Raw genomic sequence first — 25,606 nt, 5'->3', positions numbered from 1 at the left:
GGGTTGCACTAGAATTGGGGCTTCATCAAATAAGTTTTCGATTGATCGAAACTTTTCGACATTTCTCCGTCCATTCGAATTTAACATCCTTTTGGAGTAACCGTCATCGGCGTGGCTATCGTTGAGAAACCTTTACAAATCGTCGGTAATAACCGCAAGCCCAAAAAGCTCGAACCTCGGTAATATTTCTGGAGGCTTCCAATTAAGTATGGCTAAAATTTTATTGAATTCGACTCGAATACCGTCTGAATACCACATGACCCAAGAAGCTAACCTCTCTTAACCGAACTCACACTTGCTGAACTTAGCATATAATTGCTTATCCCGTAAAATTTGCAGCACTAACCTCGGTGTTCAAGCATGTTCGGTCTCATTCCTTGAATAGACCAAGATGTCATCAATGAACACGACTACGAATCGATCCAAATATGGTGCGAAGATCCGATTCATTAAATCCATAAATACCGCAGGGCATTAGTAAGCCCAAGCGGCATCACTAGGAACTCATAGTGACCATATCTCGATTAAAGGCGGTCTTGGAGTACGTCCAGAGTCTCGAATTCGCAATTGATAATAGTCCGATCTCAAATCTATTTTCGAGAACACCGAGGCTCCTTGAGTTGATCGAACAAGTCATCGATACGTGGTAACGGATATTTGTTCTTTATCGTCGCTTTATTAAGTCGGCGATAGTCGATCTACGACCTCATGGTTCCATCCTTCTTTTCACAAACAACACCGGCGCACCCAAAGGCGAACAACTCGGGCGAGCAAAACCTCTATCCACCAATTCTTGCAACTGAGTTTTCAACTCCTTTAATTCCGTTGGTGCCATACGATACGGAGCTATCGAAATTGGAGTGGTACCAGGTACCAATTCGATGCCAAAATCTATTTCCGAACAGTGGTAAACCGGCAATTCTTGAGGAAAACATCCGGGTATTCACAAACCACGGCACAGATTCGGGTTTCTTTTACGATTCCTTGTCATCGAGCACGTCGCAAGGTACGCCGCACCCTTTTCTTACATATTTCCGGGCCAACATTGCGATATTACGGTGGCAACCCTTTAAGTCCGTAGACTCAACCCGAATTATCTCGTTATTCGCACACCTCAAATTGATAGTCTTGCTTTTGCAATTTACAACCGCATCGTGCATGGTCAACCAATCCAAACCAAGAATAACGTCGAATTCATCGAACGGCAAAAGCATCAAGTCCATTGGAAAACAAGAACCTCGGAACACTAGGGGACTTTTCTTGCACATTTTGTTGACAAGCACGTAATGACCCAAGGGTTTGACACCGAATTACAAACTCGATGAGACTCAATAGGCAAAGTCTTCTTGGATGCTAAGGTTTCACATATATAAGAATGAGTAGAACCAGGGTCAATCAAAGCAATCACATTAGTATTGAAAAGAGTGAAAGTACTGGTAATGACATCTGGAGAGGCAAGCATCCTCGGCGTGCGCGTATGGCATAAGTCCTAGCGAGAGCACGAGCCTCGATTTGATGGTAGCATCTCTAGATCCTCTCGACCGCCATGCGACATTGCCCATATTTCTAGGTGGCCTACCTCGGCGATGGTAGCACCGGGTTTCCACTTTGACTTACATTTTGTTCAAGCATCCTTGGGCAATCCTTCATAAAGTGGTCGGCCGATCCACACTTATAGCAGGAGTGATCACGGAACCAACAGCTCCCCGAATGCCATTTGCCACAATGCAGACACTCCGCCCTCTCTCGGCGATCATTTCCACCACTAGCGATCGAAGTGACTCGTGTGGTCACAGGGGGTCGATCGCGTCCTCGTCTAGAAAAGCCCGAAGCGCCTCTAGACCGGCTCACATCATCTCGAAATCTCTTTGATGCCTGTTGAAGAGACTTTCCCAAGGACCTCTTCGAATTCTCCGGTTCCATCATCACTTTTGTTTCTCCTTTCTAAGCTCTTGACTTTACAAGCTCGCTCAACAAGTACTACGAACTCTCGTTTCGAGAATGCCAACGAACATCCTTATATCATCATTCAGCCCATCCTCGAAGCGTTTACACATAATAGCTTCGGACGAAATGCATTCTCGCGTCTGGCTAAGCCTCACAAATTTTCGTTCGTAGTCGATGGCGACATAGAACCTTGCTTAAAATCAAGAAATTCCCTTCGCTTTTGGTCGATGAATCTCGATGATATACTTTTTGAACTCGGTTTGAAAGAATTCCCAAGTCACTTGCTCTCTAGGCACCACGAAGTCGAGTACTCCACCAATAGTAGGCGGAATCGCGTAGCAAGGAGATGGTACACTTTAGGCACTCATCGGTGTACAAGATAGCTCATCGAGCACCGGATAGTGTTGTCCAACCAAAATTCAGCTCGCTCGGCATCATCATCATCCGTAGCTTTGAATTCAGTGGCCCCATGTTTTCGAATCCTATCGATTGGGGCTTACTTGACCTTATTTGGTCGATTCCATCAAGGTATTGTAGGTCTTGAGGTTGCATTTGTCGGGAATGGAGGTTGTGGAACAGTAGTGTTAGTTCGAATGTATTGGTTAAACCATTCATTCATCACACTATAAAAGGCTTGCCTAGCCTCATCATTCGGATTGCTGGCCATAGCTTGAGAGTCCGCCGGTGCTGTCCCTTGCGCAGGAGTAGGCGCCACACTCTCCACATCATCAGCTATCGCTCGGTTGGGATCGGGATCCATTACTATAAACAACACAAAGTCAAATTGTCAGAAATCACCACACTATCGATTCATCATTTAATGGCATGTATAGCTAGACCCCAAACACATCACGGTAATCATAGAATCGACTAAACCTGGCTCTGATACCAATAAAATTGTAACACCCCGAACCCGAGACCATCGCCGGTGTCGGACACGAGGGGTTAACAAGCCAAATCCACATGTTTCGCCCATCAATTTGACATTTCCAGTCAGGCTGGAAAACTGCGTCACTGTCGCCTTAAAAATCATATCTCGAGTTTCAAAACTCGAAAACTGTTTTCGTAAATTTTACCTGAATTTAGACTCATATATCCATCCATGGATTTATTTCTAGAATTTTTGGTCGGGCCAATTGGTACAGTTTATTAGTTAAAGTCACCCATGTTACAGAGATCGACTGCTCTGACCTTTGCGCATTACAACTTGAATATCTCTCTGTACAGGGCTTTAATACTGGTTCTGTTTGTTTCTAATGAAACTAGACTCAAAATGGAATCTGTACATATAATGCATGACTCCTGATTCTTTCTGGATAATTTATAGTAAATTTTTAAAGTTGTGAGAGGGGACCCAGAAACCGTTCTGGCCCTGTCTCACAATAGCATTAATATCTCTTAACATGTAACTCCTATGACCGTTTCGTTTCTTCCATATGAAAGTAGACTCATCAAGGTTCATTTACATAACTTATTCACTATTTAATACCATTCCTACAAATTTTGGTGATTTTTCAAAGCCACTCCACTGCTGCTGCCAGCATCTGTTTTCAAGGTAGGTCTTATCTATTTGTAGTCTCCATGATCCAACTAGTCTTGCCATACATAGGTTCACCTATGACCATTTTAGCCATTCAATGGCTGATCATGTGACCAACACTCCCATTTCCAATCCATAATTACATCATGAAACCATATATATATATACAAATCACAAATGGTCTAAGTTCAGTACTTGACTTCTACGAGCCATTTTCGCATGGCCGTACACATATACATCACAACACAATTGAACCGACAAGGGTAGTCCTATACATGCCATTTCAAAGTTCAACCAAAAATTATACCAAAATGGAGGCTTTGATAGTGTAGATGACTTCGACTTTAATGATCCCGAATCCGATTGCTATCGAGCAAAATCTATAAACAGAGAGCCAAAGCAACGGGGTAAGCATTTTTATGCTTAGTAAGTCTCAAGGAATAAAATCAGCTTTAATTAAAGCAATACATTCACATAGCCAAATGCATCATTTCATTAATACACATTCACATAATCATTCTTACTTCACACTTCATCATTATATACTTTCACAAGGTATCAACCACTTCAATAGTTGATATTCGTTAGTCGATTGAGCGAATGTTGCTCAAACATGTCGACTTTTCCAATGCACATATAAACATACCTTATTGTTTGGGCTTTTCGAGCGTACTAATTGAATTTATTACAGCAACCAACACTCACCTCCAGCCCAAGCTTCTTCGGAATACAACCGGATATAACCACGTGCACGAATGGCTTCGGGTTTTAGCCGGATAGAACGACTTGCACGAATGCCTTGGTCTTAGCCCGGATGTAGCCGCTAGCACAATTGCCTTGGTCTTAACCGGATATAATTTCCAGCATAAATGTCTTGGGACTTAGCCGGATATCATTCAATTGCTCATGCACACATACATCAATAATCATTAGACATTCATGTTTCATTTTCGTTACTAAGGCTCAAACACAAAGGTAATCACTAGCATAATCGCCTTGGGACTTAGCCCGGTATCATTCAAATACTCATACACACATAAATCGATAATCATTACACATCCATATTTCATTTCACATAATTCAAGTAGGGTCACTTCTTGAGGACTTACTTGGGATGTTGTCGAGCGGCTTTTACGGCTATTCGATCACTTTTCCTTCCCTTGTCCAATTGTGGCCCTCTAAGCTCTTGAGCTAATTCAAACAAATTTAATTTATTAAAACCTCATTATGCTAGCTTATGGCGAATATGACAAGGAGTTTAAATGGTCATATGGCCACCCTTTAGCTTGAATACACAATGGTCATGCACATTTTATACTACATCAAGCAATTCAATACAATTCATTCAAGCATCAAGGAAAAGCTAAGGCCATCAATAGGCTACCTAAGGCCGAATATACATGTCCAATTTGAGGCCAATTATCCACTTAATACCACACAAAAAACAGCATGCATTTTACTAGTTAATGTTTTACATATTGTGGCTCAATACTTATAATATAGCATCAAGCACTCATATGGCCGATTATACTTGCAATTTCACAAACATCCTTCAACATTTTCTTCTTTAAACAAACATATTCATCACTTACTTCATAACCAAAACATCATGTGCAAACATATATATACATATATGTGCATGGCAATTTCAAGGTGTCCATAGCCATCCAAAACACAAATTTTAACTATCATGCAAGAAGCATGAACCATGCTCATGAATGCATCATGGCGAATACATCACAATCATGCCCTTTCAACTTCAATCATGGTTAAACAAAAAGAAAACTCAAAGTCTTACTCAAGATGGCTACAAAGAAATTTCAAGAGTAGACAATCCATCTTTGCATGCATCATCATCAAGCTTCACACTTAGCATGCAATGGCTTTATCACCATATTCACTTGGGCGAATTTCATTCCCATGACATAACAAAGATTTGAACCATGGGCTAACAAGAACATCAATCTAGCAACCAAAAACATGCATGAATCTCATGGCACAACCTCAAACATACCTTACTCTTGATGCAAGTATAGCCAACCTCTTCCTAATCCTCTTCCAAACCAAGTATGAAGCAAAACTCCTTCCTTATCCTTAGTATTTTCGGCCAAAAGGAGAGTGAAAATAGATGAACAAAAAATTTTTTTCTTTGTTTTGTTTCTCTCATGTACGGCACAAGGGGAAAGCATCCACACTCATTTTTTTTCATTTCTTTATCCATGCTCTTATTTTATTATTTCTAACATCCACCACTAGCAAAACATGTTTAAGACATGTTTTCTTTTGCCCATCTTCATCACCATGGCGGCCACTTCCTTCTCTTTGGGTAAATTGACATGCAAAACCATTCTTTTGCATGCATATACTATTAGACCATTGAAGATTGGCCTATCACCTTTCAACAATGTTTCATATAAGTCCATCTTAATAAATTCACATAGAAATGATCAAATTAATGCATGCAACTTTCACACATGCATTTGCTAACATCATAAACATAGAATATAACTTTTAATTACTTATAAGACTCGGTTTAATGGTCCCGACACCACTTCCCGACTAGGGTCAAATTAGGGATGTCACAACGTTTCTCAATTTCATCAAGGAAACCTTTGGCCCGAGTAATCTCTTCAGATTCTGTGCCCCTAAAGGCTTCTAGAATGCTGTGTTTCATGATTATTAAACTTATGATATTTGAACGATCCCACCTCTCAAAGTCCCTCTTAATATCAAGGGTGCTTTCTATAGTGAGAGGTGCAGGTTGTTCTCCCCTTAGTGTAAGGTCTACATCCATACAGCCAAGCACTATAAGTAAGTGCCTTTTCCATTCTAAGTAACTGCCTTTTCCATTCCTTAAAATTAGTTCCATTAGGCATGGGTATAGAATTTATATTAGCAGATATTGTGGCAGCAGAAGATGAATTAGCTGAATAAAGAATAAAAACAAGTTTAAATCAATATTCATAAGTAAAGAATAAATTCAAGATAATGGCTAATCCCATCTCAAGATACCAAACACTACATTAATATCAAGTCTTTGGACAGTAATATTAATAGTAAGCGGTACTCTTTTTGTAGCAATCAAACATTGACAATAAACTATGTCATGCAATGAATTAATCTTTGGACTAACTTATTGCTCACATAAAATATCTTATAATTGTCACACATTTATCACCACAGATGTCGTTGTAATTCTGCCAAATATTAACTTACCTTTAGGTCAATCAATAAACATATGAATTACAAAAACATATAACCATCTTAATATTTCAAATAAACTAATCTATACAAAAGAGGTCACTTTGATGGAATTTTGTTCCAACTAATTTATTTAAAATATTAGATATCCTTAATTAAAAGCCAAAATCTGAATTTATTTGTTCCAAAATATTTACCTTAATTTTTTCAATCAAATTAAAAGATAAACATATATATTTATATAATTTTCCAAAACCACATACATTAAACCAATCAAAGTATGCATATATTATATATATATATATATATATATATATATATATATAAAAACATATATATGAATCAATTTCTATATATACATTTTATATATATATATATATATATATATATATTTTTTAAATGTCACATAGGATTAAAATAATAATAATCACATGCCTTACAGAACTGAATCGTAATATTTTCAAATAAAGCTTAAAAACGTAGGTATCAAATAATATTACACAAATATTTTAAACTTTATAATTGAATCTATTAATTGAAAATCAGCCAAATTTTTTTAACATGAATTCAAGATAATAAAAAACTTTAATATAAATCTTCAAAAATAACATATATATCTGAAATATAAAACTCATAAAATTTCATGAATCAATTATTCAAATGAAGAACCTGAATCAATTCTCAATGATTCGATATGACGAGGCTCGGATGCCACTTGTTAGATTTATTAAAATAAATCTATAATAAAGCTTAATAAACCAGGATCTGTCATGTCAAATCATCAAGAATAAATCAAGAACAAAACTAGATATGGAAGCGTACCTGAATCTATGGATTCCTTGAAACTTTCTGGATCTTGGGGATTTGATATTCCAAATTAGTACACAAGAAATTCAGAGAATATTTGCTCTCTCTTTCCTAATGATGGGATATTAGAAAAGATATCTTGTGTATAATTTGGGACCATAATCTTAATATTTATAACCTTAGCATATTAGTTCTAATCAAATTCTAATTAGCCCATCATTAATTAGAATTTGATTAGAAGAGTATCTACACATATTTGACCCATACTTTATTTAATAATTAAAAGCCCAATAAAATTCTAACCAAATTAGATCACTTTTAATTTGGGCTAACCTATGATGATAGTAAATAATAACATGTAATTATCCTTATTATATATGTGATGTCCAAATTTTCCAACAAACTATTCATAAACATTTCGAAAAGAAAGGTTGTATCTTTTCAAAGAAGCGCATAGGTACCTTTTAGTACTCTATATATAGATACATAAAATGAAAATCGAAAAATGGAATTGAATTCTCAAATAAAGATACCATGAAAAGTATATTCGTTTTTTTTTTTTTTTGTACCTCTGGATTTCATTCTAGTTTAAAACAACTCGTAAAGCAGTACGAATTGTTCCGTTCGAATAAAAGCATTGTATCTCTAGAATAATATTTCTTGATCGTTCTACATATAAAGAATAAATAACTATTATTAAGATAGTTTCCTAAAAATGCCTTACCTTTACAAAATATTAATTTTAGATCTAACAAAATTTTTTATACAACAGAAATTTTGTGTGTTTTTAACCAAAATATTGATTTCTCCTGGTGTGGGTGCTATCAATGGTTAGGAATTGGATTGAAAAACAATCCATATTTAACGTTTTCCTTCAATAATGCAAATTAAACAAATCAAGGTAAGACTCACAGGAAGCCGTCTTAAATGCATGATCATATTTAGCAATGTAGTTAAAAAAAGGGGAATCTATGAGTTAATTATATCAATAATAATGCGAATATCAATTTTAGATTATTATTTCTACTTATATAATTGCTAGTTGTGTCAAGAGCATCAAAACCACATCCATTAATAATGCATGCTGCTTCTCATAAAATATTAATGTTCCCAATCGGCATCGCCGTCCATAAAATACACCAATTGTCAATCTTCATAAAATATACCAAGTATTGACTCAAGCGTCAGTTACAAACGAATAGCCATGTCATATTCAACATATTTTCAGTCTTGTGTAGCAGGATAATATTCAATATATGTCTTAGTTTTGCCTTTCCCGTAGCAAGGCAATATTCAAATGGTATGGTTTGGAAGCTAGCTAAAATAAGGGATTGATGATGGTAACGGCTCATGAGAATCTATATTTCAACTTGTCGAAACCATTTTTTATTTCGATTTAAAAATGATGGATCGACTTTTTATAAAGCGAAAATGGAGTCGCCACCAATCTTTTCTTGTTTAGGTGTGATCGGATCACCTAGAAATTTGGGTTGTTTTAATAAAACATTTTGGTTTACTAAAACAACGGTTCTGGTCTACGAAAATTTTAGAAAACGGGCTCGGGAGTCGGTTACGTATGAGGAAGGGTTAGCACCCTCACTACGCCCGAAATTGGTACCAAATCGATTAAATATTGTCCTTATGTCTAAAATTGAAATGTTTTGAAATGTGGTTCTTTTTTAATAACATTTGAATAACCTGAGTTGGTTACCAAAAATCTTCCTGTTTCAACATCCGAAAATTTATAATTATAAAATCATAAAGGATGCTCAACTATTTAGTCCAACGAAAAATCGAAACCCAAGACAAGAGGGCACGATTCTCTAATTTCCAAACATTGACCATTGCCTCACCTTGGAAAATACAAGTGAAATTCCGGAGAGATATTCGATTATTTTGGACAAACGGGAGATTGCAGCCCAGCACGATAGGGCACTATTCCCCGAACTGCCAAACATCGAACACTTCTTTCGTTTTAAAGGGTTTTAGAAAACGTGAATGAAATTTCAAGGAATCTTCGATTGTTTAGAACAAATGAAAAGCGCAACCCAACACGATAGGGCACGATCCTCAAATCGCCAAACATCGAACATCCTTTGTATTGAAAGGTTTTAATAAACATGAGTGAAAACCTAAAGGAATATTCGATTATTTTGAGCAAACGAGAAATTGCAACCCAACACGTTAGGGCACTATTCGCGAATTGCCAAATATCGAGTCTCGTCTTCATGATAAATAAAATATAATAAGTATAATAAACTATATTTAAAATTATTATAAAATATGTATATAAAAAGAAATAGTACTGAGAAAAAAATGATTATTAGTAAAACAAAATAATATAACAAGTAATGCGATACATATAATGACAATTTGTACATAAAATAATTAGTTTTATTATATATATATATATATATATATATATATATATATATATATATATGAAGCATATAACAAATATATAAATAAATAAATAATATAATAATGTGAAACTTAACTCCAATTGATTAAATTAGATGAAAAGAAATAAGAAATAATGAAAATGATATAATAAGTATAATAAATAATAGGAAAATAATTTAAAAAATGATAGTAAAAAAAATAGTAATAATAGATTAATAATAATACCAAAAAAAATTTTGTGATAAAAGTGTCTAAAATAAACAAAATAGGGCTTAATTGAATTAAAAAATGAAATTCTGGAGTGAAAACAGAATAAAAGGATACAAGGGGACCAAAATGCACACGTGGGTAAGGAGGGAGGGGTCTGGGTGCAAATTTTCGGGGTAATTTGAAAGCATTTAAAGAAAACAAAAAAAGGACTTGATTGAATGTAGGCAGCCAGGACAGGGACTAATCGCGAAAATTTCCTATTTAAAAGAAATGTGCACATTTCCATCCCTTGAATGCACGGTCAGCTTTTCCCCTTCCCCAGGCTTTACTTTTGAGGGGAAAAAAAACAAATGAAGCCTACTTTTTTATTTTTTTATTTTTAAAACATTGAACACCCCTTTTTGAAAACTAAAAAAAAAAAAAATTACCCATCATCTCTCTTATTTTCCTTAAAGAAAAACAGAGAGAAAGCTCTTAAATTTTCTCTTAGGCCTGCACCACCCTCATCGGAGATCCGGCGAGCCGAGGTCGTGAGTTCGTCGGTAAGTCCCCTCTCTCCCTCTTTTTTTTTTAAAAAAAATCGTTTTAAAAAAATTTGAAAAGGAAACAGAACAAACGAAATCCAAATCAAGAGAAAATTCCAAAAAAAAAAATGAAAAATCACCTTTCAAAACTTAGTTCCGATTCTTGATTTACTCTTGAACTTTGTATTATCTCCGAAAAAAATATATATATATCCCCCAAAATACAATCGATTCCTCTCTAAAAATCCCCCCTAAAATACAATCCCTTCTCCCCTCGAAATATCAAAAAATCCCCCATCTATTACAAATGATAGATTTTGGCTTTTTTAAAGCCGATCTACGAAACATTCATCTCCTATTTTTTTGTTTTCATTCTTTTGTTTATTCTTTCCCCCATCCCTCGCATGCTTTCTCTTGCTGTTGTTTTTGTCCCTATTGTAGGTGTGTCAGGTGTGGGTGGTGCACGTGATGGCCAAGGGCAGAGGGGGCATGCGGCTGAACTTTGGTGGCTACATCTTGGGGAAGGGTTTACTGCTGAAAAAAAACCTTAAGCAAGTGGGCTATTATTTGGGCTAGGGTCTGATGTAAATTGGGTTGTTTAATATTGTAAATGGGCTATTTATTTGGTTATGTTTGGGTTTGGTTTTATTGGGCCCCGGGTAAAATTTGGGTCTTACAGCTGCCCCTCTTTGCTCATTGCTGTGTTAATAGGAATAGAGCAAAGACTAAAAAAGGACCCAATTTTGCTCGGGCTTGCCGAGTTTTGATTTCTTCAATCTGATCTTCTTTAAATGGCCTCTTGACGGCTTCAATCTACTTCACTGCAACTCAGGGAAATAAGATTTTCTATCTTCAATCTACTCCACTGCATCTTTAGGGAGATAAGGTTAATGGCTTCAATCTACTCCGCTGAAACTTCAAGGAGATCTACTATGGCTTTTAGCCGCTCCAATGCCATTTCAGGGAAAAAGAGATCCACTGAAACTTCAAGGAGATCTGCTGTGGCTTTTAGCCACTCCAACGCCATTTCAGGAAGAAGAGATTCACTGAAACTTCAAGGAGATCTACTGTGGCTTTTAGCCGCTCCAACGCCATTTCAGGAAGAAGAGATTCACTGAAACTGAGCTCCAACGCCATTTCAAGAAGAAGAGATTCACTGAAACTTCAAGGAGATCTGCTGTGGCTTTTAGCCGCTCTAACCCCATTTCAAGAAGAAGAGATTCACTGAAACTTCAAGGAGATCTGCTGTGGCTTTTAGCCGCTCCAACGCCATTTCAGGAAGAAAAGATTCACTGAAACTTCAAGGAGATCTGCTGTGGCTTTTAGCTGCTCCAACGCCATTTCAAGAAGAAGAGATTCACTGAAACTTCAAGAAGATCTGCTGTGGCTTTTAGTCGCTCCAATGACATTTCAAGAAGAAGAGATTCACTGAAACTTCAAGGAAATCTGCTGTGGCTTTTAGCCGCTCCAACGCTATTTCAGGAAGAAGAGATTCACTGAAACTTCAAGGAGATTTGCTGTGGCTTTTAGCCGCTCCAACGTCATTTCAGGAAGAAGAGATTCACTGAAACTTCAAGGAGATCTACTGTGGCTTTTAGCCGCTCCAACGCCATTTCAGGAAGAAGAGATTTGTAATTCAGCCTATTACCCTACTGCTTAGGGGGTTAAGGCTCATCGTCTTCGACCTGTTCCACTATTGCTTAGGGAAACAAGATCTGTAATTTCCAGCCTGTTACCCTACTACTTAGGGGTTTAAGGCTTGTGAATTCACTGATTCCACTGCACTGTCCTATGAGGAACATGATCTGTAAAATCAGTTTCATGTATCTATGTTTATGCCAAATAATTAGGATGCTATGATTGAAATGAATCAAATGCTCCTAACTAAATGTGATGCTTTATGTCAAATAATTAGGATGTTATGATCGAAATGAATCAAATGCTCCTAACTAGATGTGTTATTATATGAATGTAGAAATGTCATGAGCTTTTTTTTAAAGGCTTAATATATCATCGTTCGTTGTTCATCAGGACATTATCACTGACGTATTACGCTGCCATCTTGTTTGGCTGGTATTCTTGACAGAAAAGTCAAAGAAACAATCACATTTTGATCAGCAAGCTTGCCCCGTTGTAATTTCAGAGGAATAACATTTGGTTTCTTCGATCCATCCTGTTGCCACTCAGATGTGACGTCCCTAATTTGACCCTAGTCGGGAAGTGGGGTCGGGACCATTAAACCGAGTCTTATAAGTAATTAGAAGTTATATTCTATGTTATGATGTTAGCAAATGCATGTGTGAAAGTTGCATGCATTAATTTGATCATTTCTATGTGAATTTATTTAGATGGACTTATTTGAAACATTGTTGAAAGGTGATAGGCCAATCTTCAAAGGTCTAATAGTACATGCATGCAAAAGAATGGTTTTGCATGTCAATTTACCCCAAAGAGAAGAAGTGGCCGGCCATGGTAATGAATATGGGCAAGAGAAAACATGTCTTAAACATGTTTTGCTAGTGGTGCATGTTAGAAATAATAAAATAAGAGTATGGAAAAAAAAAGAAAAATAAAGTGTTCATCTTTCTCCATAGCTCTTGGCCGAATGTCCTAAAGAAAGAAAAGAAAAAATTTTGTTCATCCATTTTCACTTCTTGGCCGAAAATACTAAGGAAAAAGGGGGAGGATTTTTGCTTCATGCTTGGTTTAGAGAGATCTAGAAGGAGATTTGGCTAAATTTGCCTCAAGATTAAGGTATGTATGAGGTTGTGTTAGGAGTTTCATGCATGTTTTGGTTGCTAACTTGATGTGCATGTTAGCCATGGCTCAAATCTTTGTTATGCCATGGAAATGGTATTTGGCCAAAGTTGTTATGGTGATAAAGCCATTGCATGCTAAGTGTGAAGCTTGATGATGATGCATGCAATGATGGATTGTCTACTCTTGAGATTTCTTTGTAGCCATCTTGAGTAAGACTTTGAGTTTTCTTTTGTTTAACCTTGATTGAAGTTGAAAGGGCATGATTGTCATATTCGCCATGATGCATTCATGAGCATGGTTCATGCTTCTTGCATGTTAGTTAAAATTTGTGTTTTGGATGGCTATGGACACCTTGAAATTGACCATGCTCATATATGTATATATATGTTTGCACATGATGTTTTGATTATGAACTAAGTGATGAATATGTTTGTTTAAAGAAGAAGATGTTGAAGAATGATTGTGAAATTGCAAGCACATTCGGCCTAGCACACATATGAGTGCTTGATGCTATATTATAAGTTTTGAGCTACAATATGCAAAGCATTAACTAGTAAAATGCATGTTGTTTTTGTGAGGTATTAAGTGCGTAATTGGCCTCAACATGGACATGAATATTCGGCCTTGGGTAGCCTATTGAAGGCCTTAGCTTTTCCTTGATGCTCGAATAAATTGTATTGAATTGCTTAATGTAGTATAAAATGTGCATGACCATTGTGTATTCAAGCTAAAGGGTGGCCATATGACCATTTAAACTCCTTGTCATATTCGACCATAAGCTAGCACAATGAGGTTTTAATAAATTGAATTTGTTTGAATTAGCTCAAGAGCTTAGAGGGCCACAATTGGACAAGGGGAAGGAGAAAGTGATCGAATAGCCGTAAAAGCCGTTCGACAACATCCGAGGTAAGTCCTCAAGAAGTGACCCTACTTGAATTATGTGAAATGAAGTATGGATGTGTATTGATTATTGATTATGTGTGTATGAGTATTTGAATGATACCCGGCTAAGTCCCGGCGATTATGCTTGTGATTATATTTGCGTTTGAGCCTTAGTAACGAAAATGAAATATGAATGTCTAATGATTATTGATGCATGTGTGCATGAGCAATTGAATTATATCCGGGCTAAATCCCGAAGACGTTTATGCTGGAATTTATATCCGGGTTAAGACCCGAAGGCAATTGTGCTAGTGGCTATATCCGGGCTAAGACCCGAAGGCATTCGTGCGAGTCATTCTATCCGGGCTAAGACCCGAAGGCATTCGTGCACGTGGTTATATCCGGTTGTATTCCGAAGAAGCTTGGGCTGGAGGTGAGTGTTGATTGCTGTAATAAATTCAATTAGTATGCTCGAAAAGCCCAAAGAATGAGGTACGTTTATATGTGCATTGGAAAGTCGACATGTTTGAGCAACACTCGCTCAATCGACTAACGAATTTCAGCTAGTGAATTGGTTGATACTTTGTGAAAGTATATAATGATGAAGTGTGAAGTAAGAATGGTTATGTGAATGTGTATTAATGAAATGATGCATTTGGCTATGTGAATGTATTGCTTTAATTAAAGCTGATTTTTATTCCTTGAGACTTACTAAGCATAAAATGCCTACCCGTTGCTTTGGCTCTCTGTTTATAGATTTAAGCTCGATAGCAATCGGATTCGGGATCATTAAAGTCAAGTCATCCACACTATCAACGCCTCTATTTTGGTATAAATTTTGGTTGAACTTTGAAATGGCATGTATAGGACTACCCTTGTTGGTTTAAATATGTTGTGATGTATATGTATACGGCCATGCGAAAATGGCTCGTAAAAGTGAAGTATCAACTTAGACTATTTGCGGTTTGTATATATATATATATGGTGTCATGATGTGACTATGGATTGGAAATGGGAATGTTGGTCCCATGATCAGCCATTGGCATGGTTAAAACGATCATATGTGAACCTATGTATGGCAAGACTAGTTGGTTCATGGAGACTACAAAATAGGTAAGACCTACCTTAAAACAGATACTGCCAGCTGCAGTGACGTGAATGTGAAAAATCACCAAAATTTGTAGGAATGGTATTAAATAGTGAATAAGCTATGTAAATGAACCTTGATGAGTCTATTTTCATATGGAAGAAACGAAATGGTCATAGGAGTTACATGTTAAGAGATATTAAAGCTATTGTGAGACAGGGCCAGAACGGTTTCTGGGTTCCCTGTCGCAACTTTAAAAATTTGTTATAAATTATCCAGAAAGAATTAGGAGTCATTCCTTATATGTACAGATTCAATTTTGAGTCTAGTTTCATTAGAAACAAACGGAACCAGTATTAAAGCCCTGTACAGAGAGATATTCAAGTTGTAACGTGTGAAGGTCAGAGCAGTCGATCCCTGTAACATGGGTGACTTTAACTAATAAACTGTACCAATTGGCCCGACCAAAAATTCTAGAAATAAATCCATGGATGGATATATGAGTCTAAATTCAGGGAAAATTTACGAAACCAGTTTCTGAGTTTTGAAACTCGATATATGATTTTTAAGGCGACGGTGATGCAGTTTTCCAGCCTGACTGGAAATGTCAAATTGGTGGGCAAAACATGTGAACTTGGCTTGTTAACCCCTCGTGTCCGACACCGGTGATGGTCTCGGGTTCGGGGTGTTACAATTTTATTGGTATCAGAGCCATGGTTTAGTCGATTCTAGGACTACCGTGATGTGTTTGGGGTCTAGCTATACATGCCATTTAATGATGAATCGATAGTGTGGTGATTTCTGACAATTTGACTTTGTGTTTGTTTATAGCGATGGATCCCGATCCCAACCGAGCGATAGCTGATGATGTGGAGAGTGTGGCGCTTTGCTCCCGCAAGGGACAGCGCCGGACTCTCAACCTATGGCCAACAATCCGAATGATGAGGCTAGGCAAGCCTTTTATAGTGTGATGAGCGAATGGTTTAACCAATACATTCGAACTAACACGGCTGTTCCACAACCTCCATTCCCGACAAATGCAACCCCAGACCTACAATACCTCCGGTGATGACCAAATAAGGTCAAGTAAGCCCCGATCGATAGGATTCGAAAACATGGGGCCACTGAATTTAAAGCTACGGATGATGATGATGCTGAGCGAGCGAATTTTGGTTGGATAACACGATCCGGTGCTCGATGAGCTATCTTGTACACCGATGAGTGCTTAAAGTGTACCATTTCCTTGCTACGAGTCCGCCTACTATTGGTGGAGTACTCGACTTCGTGGTGCCTAGAGAGCAAGTGACTTGGGAATTCTTTCAAACCGAGTTCAAAAAAGTATATCGATCGAGATTCATCGACCAAAAGCGAAGGAATTTCTTGATCTTAAGCAAGGTTCTATGTCCGTTACCGACTACGAACGAAAGTTTGTGAGGCTTAGTCGATCTGCGCGAGAATGCATTTCGTCCGAAGCTATTATGTAAAAACGCTTGAGGATGGGCTGAATGATGATATAAGGATGTTTGTTGGCATTCTCGAGATACGAGAGTTCGTAGTACTTGTTGAGCGAGCTTGTAAAGTCAAGAGCTTAGAAAGGAGAAACAAAAAGCTGATGTGGGAACCGGAGAATTCGAAGAGGTCCTCGGAAAGTCTCTTCAACAAGCATCGAAGAGATTTGAGATGATGTGAGCCGGTCTAGAGGCGTTTGGGCTTTTCTAGACGAGGACGCGATCGACCCCTGTGACCACACGAGTCACTTGATCGCCATGGTGGAAATGATCGTAGAGAGGGCGGAGTGTCCACATTGTGGCAAATGGCATTTGGAGAGCTGTTGGTTTCGTGATCGCTCTGCTATAAGTGTGGATCGGCCGACCACTTTATGAAGGATTGCCCGAGGATGCTTGAGCAGAATGTAAGTCGAGTGGAAACCCGGTGCTACCATTGCTCGAGGTAGGCCACCTAGAAATATGGACAATGTCGTTGGCGGTCGAGAGGATCTAGAGATGCTACCATCGGATCCGAGGCTCGTGCTCTGCAAGGACTTATGCCATCTGCAAGCGTGAGGATCTTGCCTCTCCGGATGTCATTACCAGTACTTTCACTCTTTTCAATACTAATGTGATTGCTTTGATTGACCCTGGTTCTACTCATTCTTATATATGTGAAACCTTAGCATCCAGTAAGAGTTTGCCTATTGAGTCTACTGAGTTTGTAATTCGGGTGTCAAACCCCTTGGGTCATTACGTGCTTATCAACAAAGTGTGCAAGAAAAGTCCCCTAGTGTTCCGAGGTTCTTGTTTTCCGGTGGACTTGATGCTTTTGCCGTTCGATGAATTCGACGTTATTCTTGGTTTGGATTGGTTGACCATGCACGATGCGGTTGTAAATTGCAAAAGCAAGACTATCGATTTGAGGTGCGCGAATAACGAGATAATTCGGGTTGAGTCTACGGACTTAAAGGGGTTGCCAGCTGTAATATCAGCAATGTTGGCCCGGAAATATGTAAGAAAAGGGTGCGAAGCGTACCTTGCGTCGTGCTTCGATGACAAGGAATTAGAAAAGAAACCGAATCTGTGCGTGGTTTGTGAATACCGGATGTTTTCCTCAAGAATTGCCGGGTTTACCACCGTTCGGAAATAGAATTTGGCATCGAATTGGTACCGGTACCACTCCAATTCGATAGCTCCGTATCGTATGGCACCAACGGAATTAAAGGAGTTGAAAGCTCGATTGCAAGAATTGGTGGATAGAGGTTTTGCTCGCCCGAGTTTTTCGCCTTGGGGTGCGCCAGTGTTATTCATGAAGAAGAAGGATGGAACCATGCGGCTGTGCATCGACTATCGTCAGCTTAATAAAGCGACGATAAAGAATAAATATCCGTTGCCACGTATCGATGACTTGTTCGATCAACTGAAGGGAGCCTCAGTGTTCTCGAAAATAGATTTGAGATCGGGCTATTACCAATTGCGAATCCGAGATTCGGACGTACCCAAGACTTCCTTCAGAACGAGATATGGTCACTATGAGTTCCTAGTGATGCCGTTTGGGCTCACTAATGCCCCTGCGGTATTTATGGATTTAATGAATCGGATCTTCAGACCATATTTGGATCGATTCGTAGTCGTGTTCATTGATGACATCTTGGTCTATTCAAGAAATGAGACCGAACATCTTTGAACACTGCGGTTAGTCTTGCAAATTTTACGGGATAAGCAATTATATGCTAAGTTCAAAGAAGTGTGAGTTACGGTTAAGAGAGGTTAGCTTCTTGGGTCATGTGGTATCTGCATCGGGTATTCGAGTCGACCCGAATAAAATTTCAGCCATACTTAATTGGAAGCCTCCGAGAAATATTACTGAGGTTCGAAGCTTTTTGGGGCTTGCTTAGGTTATTACCGACGATTTGTAAAGGTTTCTCAACGATAGCCACGCCGATGACGAAGCTACTCCAAAAGGATGTTAAGTTCGAATGGACGGAGAAATGTCAGAAAAGTTTCGATCAACTGAAAACTTATTTGACTGAAGCCCCAATTCTAGTGCAACCCGAATCTGGAAAAGAGTTCGTCATCTATAGTGACGCCTCCCTCCTTGGGTTAGGTTGCGTATTGATGCAAGAAGGTCAAGTTGTGGCCTATGCGTCGAGGCAATTAAAGCCACACGAGAAAAATTATCCGACCCATGATCTCGAATTGGCCGCCATCGTATTCGCCTTAAAGATTTGGCGACATTACTTATTTGGTGAAAGGTGCCATGTGTACTCGGATCACAAAAGTCTCAAATATTTGATGACCCAAAGAGACTTAAATCTGCGACAAAGACGTTGGCTCGAGCTGTTAAAGGATTATGAGCTGGTCATTGACTATCACCCGGAAAGGCGAATGTGGTTGCGGATGCCTTGAGTCGTAAATCATTATTCACTTTGCGAGCGATGAATGTGCACTTGTCTGTTCGATCCGACAGTGTGTTAGTGGCTGAATTGAAAGCCAAACCATTATTGACACATCAAATTCGAGAAGCTCAGAAAGTCGACGACGAGTTGGCTGCAAAACGGGATGAGTGTGTTCCGAACAAGGATTCGGAGTTTCAAATCGATGATGACGATTGTTTGAGGTTCAAAAGTCGTCTGTGTTCCAAAGAATTCGAACTCATTTCGATAATTCAATGAAGCCCATTGTAGCCGAATGGCAATCCACCCGGAGTACGAAGATGTACAACGATTTGAAACGTCGGTTTTGGTGGCATGGTATGAAACGAGACATCTCCGACTTTGTTTGAGATGTTTAATATGTCAACAAGTGAAAGCGGAACATCAAGTGCCTTCGATTACTTCACCAATCACGATACCCGAGTGGAAATGGGATCGAGTCACAATGGACTTTGTATCCGGACCGCCATTGTCGACAAGTAAGAAGGATGCGGTTTGGGTCGTGATAGATAGATTGACTAAGTCGGCTCACTTTGTCCCCGTCGTGCGGATTTTTCAATGGACAAACTAGCCGAATTGTACGTTCTCGATTGTGAGATTACACGGGTGCCTATTTCCATCGTGTCGGATAGAGATCCGAGATTTACCTCGCGATTTTGGAAAAAGTTGCAAGAAGCTTTGGGTACCAAGTTGCATTTCAGCACCGCTTTCACCCCAAACCGATGGTCAATCCGAGCGGATAATTCAGATACTTGAGGATATGTTGAGATGTTGCGTCCTCGAGTTTAGTGGTTCATGGGAGCGGTATTTGCCGTTGATTGAATTCGCTTACAAGAACGACTTTCAATCAAGTATTAAGATGGCACCCTACGAGGCTTTGTACGGTCGTAAATGCCGTACACCATTGTTTTGGACTGAGCTTGGTGAAAGCAAGATCTTCGGGGTGGATTTGATTAGAGATGCTGAACAGAAAGTGAAAGTAATTCGTGAAAGTCTGAAGATAGCCTCCGATCGTCAGAAGTCGTACGCGGATCTGAAGCGTAAGGATATCGAGTATCAGGTGGGTGATAAAGTGTTTCTCAAGGTATCGCCTTGGAAAAAGATACTCAGGTTCGGCCGTAAGGGCAAGTTGAGCCCGAGGTTCATTGGGCCATATGAGATATCCGAACGAGTCGGTCCAGTGGCATATCGTTTGATTTTGCCCCCTGAACTCGAAAGGGTTCACAATGTCTTTCATGTTTCGATGCTTCGACGCTATAGATCCGATCCATCACACGTGATTAGTCCATCAGAAATTGAAATTCAAGCCAATATGAGTTATGAGGAAGAACCGATTCGTATCCTATCACGGGAAGTGAAGGAATTGCGAAACAAGCGGGTTCCGCTAGTGAAAGTGTTATGGCTCAAGCACGGGATAGAAGAAGCTACTTGGGAGACCGAGAACTCTATCAAAGAGCGATATCCAAACCTATTTACCGGTAAGATTTTCGGGGACGAAAATTTCTTAAGTGGGGGAGAGTTGTGACGTCCCTAATTTGACACTAGTCGGGAAGTGGAGTCGGGACCATTAAACCGAGTCTTATAAGTAATTAGAAGTTATATTCTATGTTATGATGTTAGCAAATGCATGTGTGAAAGTTGCATGCATTAATTTGATCATTTCTATGTGAATTTATTTAGATGGACTTATTTGAAACATTGTTGAAAGGTGATAGGCCAATCTTCAAAGGTCTAATAGTACATGCATGCAAAAGAATGGTTTTTCATGTCAATTTACCCCAAAGAGAAGAAGTGGCCGGCCATGGTGATGAATATGGGCAAAAGAAAACATGTCTTAAACATGTTTTGCTAGTGGTGCATGTTAGAAATAATAAAATAAGAGTATGGAAAAAAAAGAAAAAAAGTGTTCATCTTTCTCCATAGCTCTTGGCGAATGTCCTAAAGAAAGAAAAGAAAAATTTTGTTCATCCATTTTCACTTCTTGGCCGAAAATACTAAGGAAAAGGGGAGGATTTTTGCTTCATGCTTGGTTTAGAGATCTAGAAGGAGATTTGGCTAAATTTGCCTCAAGATTAAGGTATGTATGAGGTTGTGTTAGGAGTTTCATGCATGTTTTGGTTGCTAACTTGATGTGCATGTTAGCCATGGCTCAAATCTTTGTTATGCCATGGAAATGGTATTTGGCCAAAGTTGTTATGGTGATAAAGCCATTGCATGCTAAGTGTGAAGCTTGATGATGATGCATGCAATGATGGATTGTCTACTCTTGAGATTTCTTTGTAGCCATCTTGAGTAAGACTTTGAGTTTTCTTTTGTTTAACCTTGATTGAAGTTGAAAGGGCATGATTGTCATATTCGCCATGATGCATTCATGAGCATGGTTCATGCTTCTTGCATGTTAGTTAAAATTTGTGTTTTGGATGGCTATGGACACCTTGAAATTCGGCCATGCTCATATATGTATATATATGTTTGCACATGATGTTTTGATTATGAACTAAGTGATGAATATGTTTGTTTAAAGAAGAAGATGTTGAAGAATGATTGTGAAATTGCAAGCACATTCGGCCTAGCACACATATGAGTGCTTGATGCTATATTATAAGTTTTGAGCTACAATATGCAAAGCATTAACTAGTAAAATGCATGCTATTTTTGTGAGGTATTAAGTGCATAATTGGCCTCAACATGGACATGAATATTCGGCCTTGGGTAGCCTATTGAAGGCCTTAGCTTTTCCTTGATGCTCGAATAAATTGTATTGAATTGCTTAATGTAGTATAAAATGTGCATGACCATTGTGTATTCAAGCTAAAGGGTGGCCATATGACCATTTAAACTCCTTGTCATATTCGGCCATAAGCTAGCACAATAAGGTTTTAATAAATTGAATTTGTTTGAATTAGCTCAAGAGCTTAGAGGGCCACAATTGGACAAGGGGAAGGAGAAATTGATCGAATAGCCGTAAAAGCCGTTCGACAACATCCGAGGTAAGTCCTCAAGAAGTGACCCTACTTGAATTATGTGAAATGAAGTATGGATGTGTATTGATTATTGATTATGTGTGTATGAGTATTTGAATGATACCCGGCTAAGTCCCGGCGATTATGCTTGTGATTATATTTGCGTTTGAGCCTTAGTAACGAAAATGAAATATGAATGTCTAATGATTATTGATGCATGTGTGCATGAGCAATTGAATTATATCCGGGCTAAATCCCGAAGACGTTTATGCTGGAATTTATATCCGGGTTAAGACCCGAAGGCAATTGTGCTAGTGGCTATATCCGGCTAAGACCAAGGCATTCGTATGAAGTCATTCTATCCGGGCTAAGACCCGAAGGCATTCGTGCACGTGGTTATATCCGGTTGTATTCCGAAGAAGCTTGGGCTGGAGGTGAGTGTTGATTGCTGTAATAAATTCAATTAGTATGCTCGAAAAGCCCAAAGAATGAGGTACGTTTATATGTGCATTGGAAAGTCGACATGTTTGAGCAACACTCGCTCAATCGACTAACGAATTTCAGCTAGTGAATTGGTTGATACTTTGTGAAAGTATATAATGATGAAGTGTGAAGTAAGAATGGTTATGTGAATGTGTATTAATGAAATGATGCATTTGGCTATGTGAATGTATTGCTTTAATTAAAGCTGATTTTTATTCCTTGAGACTTACTAAGCATAAAAATGCTTACCCCGTTGCTTTGGCTCTCTGTTTTATAGATTTCGCTCGATAGCAATCGGATTCGGGATCATTAAAGTCGAAGTCATCCACACTATCAACGCCTCTATTTTGGTATAAATTTTTGGTTGAACTTTGAAATGGCATGTATAGGACTACCCCTTGTTGGTTTAAATATGTTGTGATGTATATGTGTACGGCCATGCGAAAATGGCTCGTAAAAGTGAAGTATTGTAACACCCCTCGCCCGCATCCGACGCCGGGACGGGGTTCGAGGTGCTACCTGACTTTTACTAACACTTCCATACTAAACAGGGCCATGAAATCTCAAATAATTAAAAACTTTTCTTTTCACATGCAATTTGTCCCTTATGCGAGCTTACGAGGCCCAATACATGCATTCGGCGGTTCGGGACCCAATCGAGAACTCATGAAAACTTAGAAAAATCTCTTGCGTTAAGGCTTCACACGCCCATGTGCTCAGGCCGTGTGGTCAGAAATAGTCTAATTATCAAGCCTTTTGTCACTCTCACACCACATGCATAGATACATACTTATCCAATAACATACAACGTGGCATAAATGAGCTCTTAAACATCTACAAACATGATATGCTCAAGTTATTTTCTTATGTAATAAATATTATAGAATTTGCCCATATCTTTACCACATACTAGACATAACTATCATTACATCACAAACCATTCATGAAGCATTATTAACTATTTACCAATCACTTAATCCTGCATTAGTTACTAGCTCATCAATGAATCTCAATTCAATCTCTAGGCATACATGTTGTAAGCCACATCACAAGAAATAATAACATAAATGCATAAGAATAATCATATGGGCCCATAACGTCATTAGCCGACATAGGCTAATTTACATGACTAATACTACCTTAATAACAAGCCAATGCCTTTGGCTAAATCATAATATTACATACTCACATTAAAACCTTATACATGCCATAGACTCGAATCACTTGAGTTTACTTACTCGATAACGTTAACTCGATAGGGTGATAATATCTCCGACGGCTTCCAACCCGAGCTAACCTGGAACTCTAGAAAACATGGGAAAGAAGGGGTAAGCTTTTTAGTAAGTTCATATGAAAACAATAAGCAACTCATTAACTTGTTTTATCAATGTTTACAACATATTTTCAAGTTCACTACAAGCTGTCTTTCTGAGCAACGGTCACTAAATTATTTATATCTGGAGCTACGAAACTCCGAATTAAGTTCCGTTAATTTTCCTGAAACTAGACTTATTTTCCTTTCTTCCATAAAATTTCCAGAATTTTGGTTAAGCCAAATAGTACAGTTTATTAGTTAAAGTATCCCCTGTTTCAGGGTATGACCATTCTGACCCCTGTGCACTACAAACCGAATTTCTCCCTGTACAAAATTCCTACGACCATGCTGTTTATTTAACATAAAAATAGACTCAATAAGGAATCCATTCATGTAAGGTATAACTCTTAATAATTTTGTACAATTTTGGTGAATTTCTAAAGTTAGAACAGGGATCTCGAATTCATTCAGACCCTTTCACAAGAATTCAAATATCAAACAATATGGAATTCTTTTTCTTCCTGTGTTTCTTTCATGTGAAAATAGACTCATTAAGCTTTAATTTCATATTTTATTCTGCCTCTAACTCATTTTCCACTATTTTTAGTGTATTTTCAAAATTACCCTACTGCAGTAACTCAAATCTGTCAAGGCTAAATTACTCATTCATGATCTTACCACCTTATCGTTGTTGTATCTATTTTCAACCCGAGGGTTAAGTACATACCTGTCCAAAATGTCCATTTCACAATACTTACCAATACGTCACCTACATCTTAAGTGTTCTTCCATTCCACTAGAAATTTTTTTTACCCGTTGAACACATCGAATATAACTTCGGATACATGGATAATTTGCACATAAGTGCCATATTTGTAGCCAAGCTACCATGTAACCCGCCCATAAGTGAACTCGGACTCAACTCAACGAGCTCGGGCGTTCGCATCCATAAGTGAACTCGGACTCAACTCAACGAGTTCGGATGCCTAGTTACATCTCACGAACTCGGACTCAACTCAACGAGTTCGGACATTCCACATCCATAAGTGAACTCGGACTCAACTCAACGAGTTCGGATGCTCAACCATTCTAGTGACATGTCACTTGTATCCTAATCTATTCCTAAGGTTCAAACGGGATTTTCCTCGAACACATCTCCTTGCCATCTTCCATAAAATACCGAAACCAATACTCGGTAGCACTTTATATTTAACAAATAATACACTTAATTTGCATTTTATTCGAAAATAACCACAAAGCATATATTTCATGATAAGAATCAGCATATCCTATATTTAACATCAATAATTTAAAAATAATAATTATGCTACGTTATTTACACATGAACTTACCTCGATACCACAAATGTGAAAAGGACATACTCGTCCATAAATCGATTTCTTTCCGTTCTAGGTCCAAGTCTCAATTTTCATCATCTATATAAGCCATAGAAGCTTGGCTGAATGGAGCTCATCCATGGCTGCCATTTTCAGTTCTTTCCCACGGTTGAAGAAGAAAGAATGGAAAAAAATGATAGCTTTTATCATTTTTGTCTTATT

The 25,606-nt window shown here is 38.2% G+C and overlaps 1 long non-coding RNA gene across 1 annotated transcript; it reads right to left on the bottom strand.

Annotated features, from left to right (window-relative positions):
* Positions 1–23,630: 23,630 nt before the first annotated feature.
* LOC128290501 (uncharacterized) lies at positions 23,631–25,606 on the bottom strand. Its single transcript, XR_008280361.1, has 2 exons — positions 25,400–25,606; positions 23,631–24,037 (listed from the first exon to the last, which is right to left on the bottom strand). It is a non-coding gene; the product is annotated as an uncharacterized LOC128290501 (long non-coding RNA).

The sequence above is a fragment of the Gossypium arboreum genome, chromosome 3 (genome assembly GCF_025698485.1).
Source record: "Gossypium arboreum isolate Shixiya-1 chromosome 3, ASM2569848v2, whole genome shotgun sequence".
Taxonomy (NCBI): domain Eukaryota; kingdom Viridiplantae; phylum Streptophyta; class Magnoliopsida; order Malvales; family Malvaceae; genus Gossypium; species Gossypium arboreum.
The sequence above is the reverse complement of the archived record's forward strand: the minus strand, read 5'-3'. Positions and strand labels throughout refer to the sequence as shown.